Raw genomic sequence first — 4,561 nt, 5'->3', positions numbered from 1 at the left:
ATTCTGCAGAGGAAGCGTCAGCTGCAGACAGAAAAAAAATATCCACACAATCTACACGTCAGTATCGATGCACAGAGGAATGCATACACACAGTAACACATGACTTACACGTCTATATATTCATGATATAGTGAAAAAGTGTCCCAAATTCATCACACGGGCTGTTATGGCATACAATGAGAGGGCTAATGGTCATAAACGTGCCTGGAAGCCCTCGTATCTTCAAAATGAATGTTAACCCAAAACTCCGAGCACACAATTTCGGCTGTCTGGCTTCAAAAGGAATATTTATAAAAGCTAAATTCAGGTGACATAGCAAAGGGTGTGGAAAATAATACTATTTGTGTTATGCAGAAATGCATAAATTAATGTTCAATCACAACTTAGAGGTGTGAAGACAGGCACAGATGTCCTTGAATGCTGGGATGAACAGTTCCGACTTCAGCTGCACGTTTGCTGTGATAACTTCCTGACTCCATTCTTACAAAGAGTTCCAGAGGAAAACTAAAATAAACTGTTTTGATACAACCTCCGTGCTCAACACAGTTAATAGACTTTACTGCAAATGCAAACTTCACACTGTCACACACTGGCATGGTAAACAGTTGGTGGTGTGTCCAGACGCATGCCTGGCCACCTTCATCCACTCAGTATTAATGCTTCCTTACTCCACCAAGTAATTAATTGAAGATCAATCAACATCGCTGAGGCTGCGTATCTCTCTCTCCATGTGGTGAGATGTTAACTACCTCTCCTGGCATACAGGAAGTCGTGGGTACGATCCCGACCCTGACGCTTGCTGTATATTTGGAGTTTGCGTGTCTCTCTCTCTCTCCCTGTGGTCGCGTTGATTTCCCTCTGGATCCCACTCCACATGCAGAGAGTTTTCATGCAGGAGGCGTTGCAAACCAATGCGCCCCCTGCATTAATGACGGAGGCGCAGGGACAGACGTTCGATCTGCGGACGGCGGTCTCGTCGCACGGCCAGCTCTGTGTCGCGTCATCTCGATCCCGCGATCCCAACCAGGTGAAAGTCCGCATCGAACCGAACCCCCGGCAAGGCCACCTACTTAACGACGAGAGGAAATTCACACGAAATATCGTTTTCAATGAATTAGCTTTTAATGAAGAAATACAATTATCTAATTCAAAAAAATAATACAGTACAAAGTTGTTTCATTTTCAAACTTCAAAAACGGAGCATCGGGAGCTTGCGTGGAGGCGTCGTTCGTGTGCAATTCTTTTCGTGACTTTCCTGGCCCCAGGCCGTAAATGGTTGTGAGGGGCGCCGCAGGCGGTCAGGCTTGCTCCAACCCTCGGTTGTGAACATCCAGACGTTAATCAGCAAGGACCATTTCTCGTGCTAATTCGACAAAACCTACGTCAACACGTAATACAAAATTATAATTCGTGTTGTAGAGAATGTATCTCCTCTATGTGTAACTTTTGAGTGGTATGCCTTGTAACTGATAAATGATCCGAGTGTGCTGCCTATTTAATAAAACAATGAGTTGCTCCAGAGGGAGATGCTTCCTGAAAACAGAAAAATACCCTCTGACCTGCATCACCAGAACAATGAGTCTCACCTGAGTTATCTGTACAGGTTACTTCCAAAACACACACTTTGTCCAAGCATCACTTATTCAATGTTTGATCCTCATAGGCAAAATGTTACATGTACGCACACAATCAGACAAGTATTCATTCTAAATTATTGACAGGAATATTAACAAAATTGAAATACTGCACTGAAATATACTGCATCAGGTTACATCGTACTAACAAGAAGCTATTTTAAAACATACACACCGTATGCTTAACAATGTATATACAACATTCTATTGTGTCATTCAAAACGAGTAGACCATTGCCTGCTGGCGTCTGGGTCAAAATGTACCAAATTCTAAACATTACCTACAAACTCCACAACTGAGATGCCACATCAACCATCGCCCCCTACTGACAGGCTCTTGTCCACATGCAGGCCGGTGCAGGGCCACCACCTTGTGCCACACAGGGGCAGCTGCTACTTGGGGATGCTCTTCGAGTGTTTGAGACGAGATACGACGCAAAACTCCGAATTGCCAGAGGCGATTAAGCAAGCACCATATAAATGGAATTAATAGACTCTAGTGAATGCTTGGGAGCTTATTGGCTATCGCTCCTGGTTAGAGATCTACCCAACCCACAGGTCCACAAAGACTGGCCACTGTTACGCTGCAGGTTGCACCTAGGAATTGAGTGTTCAACTTCACATTCTTGTCATTAAAGGCCTGTGACAAAGGTGCATCTATTGCAGTGACATCGTCTCAAGCTTACACATCTACCGGGTCTCCATTTGATTTTGTATTGTCTCGCAGGAAGTCCACCCACACTTCCACTTCCACAAACTGCTGGGAGTTGCCTCGCTCTGCCTCACAGTCAGAATTCTCCTCCTGCTTCACGTTGCCTCCATCGATGTGAAGGTCCGATTTTGGAGTAGAATTTTCATCTTCACATTTTACCTTCACTTCTTCGCTCTTCACCATCACTTCTTCACATTTCACCTTCACTAATTCGCTCTTCATCGTTACTTTTTCACATTTCACCTTCACCTCTTCATGTTTCATCTCGATCCCTTTAAAAGTGTCCAGGCTGGGATTTTCTTCCGGTTCTTGTTTCATGAGGGATGGGCTCATTGCGGCACTTTGACTTTCACAAGATGATTTTAGACTCCACTCCTTGTGGATCTTCTGCTGCTTTTGAGATCTCTGGTGTACATGAAGATTTGATTAATGTGCAAATGCCTTTCCACACACACTGCACTTGAAGGGTTTTTCTCCCGTGTGTGTTCTCTGGTGTTTTTTAAGAGTAGATGACTGTTCAAACGCCTTCCCACACACACTGCACTTGAAGGGTTTCTCTCCCGTGTGTGTTCTCTGGTGTTTTTTAAGAGTAGATGAACGTGCAAACGCCTTCCCACACACACTGCACAAGAAGGGTTTCTCTCCCATGTGTGTTCTCTGGTGTGTTACAAGAGTAAATGAATGTGTAAACGCCTTCCCACACACACTGCACTTGAAGGGTTTCTCTCCCGTGTGTGTTCTCTGGTGTTCTACAAGAGTAGATGAACGTGCAAACGCCTTCCCACACACACTGCACAAGAAGGGTTTCTCTCCCATGTGTGTTCTCTGGTGTGTTACAAGAGTAGATGAATGTGTAAACACCTTCCCACACACACAGCACAAGAAGGGTTTCTCTCCCATGTGTGTTCTCTGGTGTTTTTTAAGAGTACATGATTGTGCAAACGCCTTCCCACACACACTGCACTTGAAGGGTTTCTCTCCTGTGTGAGTCTCTTGTGCCGTGTCAAATGTCCAGTACGATCCGTGCTGTATGCACAACGGTCGCATTGATGCCTTTTTGCACCGAGCTGCGCCGAGTGCCTTTGCTCCATCAGACCAATTCTGCAGAGGAAGCAACAGAGGAAGCGTCAGCTGCAGACAGAAACAAAATATCCACACAATCTACACGTCAGTATCGATGCACAGAGGAATGCATACACACAGTAACACATGACTTACACGTCTATATATTCATGATATAGTGAAAAAGTGTCCCAAATTCATCACACGGGCTGTTATGGCACACGAGAGGGCTCATGGTCATAAACGTGCCTGGAAGCCCTCGTATCTTCAAAATGAATGTTAACCCAAAACTCCGAGAACACAATTTCGGCTGTCTGGCTTCAAAAGGAATATGTATAAAAGCTAAATTCAGGTGACATAGCAAAGGGTGTGGAAAATAATACTACGTGTTATGCAGAAGTGCATAAATGAATGTTCAATCACAACTTAGAGGTGTGAAGCCAGGCACAGATGTCCTTGAATGCTGGGATGAACAGTTCCGACTTCAGCTGCACGTGTGCTGTGATAACTTCCTGACTCCATTCTTACAAAGAGTTCCAGAGGAAAACTAAAATAAACTGTTTTGATACAACCTCCGTGCTCAATACAGTTAATAGACTTTACTGAAAATGCAAACTTCACACTGTCACACACTGGCATGGTAAACAGTTGGTGGTGTGTCCAGACGCATGCCTGGCCACCTTCATCCACTCAGTATTAATGCTTCCTTACTCCACCAAGTAATTAATTGAAGATCAATCAACATCGCTGAGGCTGCGTGTCTCTCTCTCCATGTGGTGAGATGTTAACTACCTCTCCTGGCTTACAGGAAGTCGTGGGTACGAACCCGACCCTGACGCTTGCTGTATATTTGGAGTTTGCGTGTCTCTCTCTCTCTCTCCCCGTGGTCGCGTTGACTTCCCTCTGGATCCCACTCCACATGCAGAGAGTTTTCATGCAGGAGGCGTTGCAAACCAATGCGCCCCCTGCATTAATGACGGAGGCGCAGGGACAGACGTTCGATCTGCGGACGGCGGTCTCGTCGCACGGCCAGCTCTGTGTCGCGTCATCTCGATCCCGCGATCCCAACCAGGTGAAAGTCCGCATCGAACCGAACCCCCGGCAAGGCCACCTACTTAACGACGAGAGAAAATTCACACGAAATATCGTTTTCA

Source organism: Petromyzon marinus (genome assembly GCF_048934315.1).
Source record: "Petromyzon marinus isolate PM22_M1 ecotype Great Lakes invasive population chromosome 78 unlocalized genomic scaffold, UKy_Petmar_22M1.pri1.0 chr78_unloc.1, whole genome shotgun sequence".
NCBI lineage: Eukaryota > Metazoa > Chordata > Hyperoartia > Petromyzontiformes > Petromyzontidae > Petromyzon > Petromyzon marinus.
The sequence above is the reverse complement of the archived record's forward strand: the minus strand, read 5'-3'. Positions refer to the sequence as shown.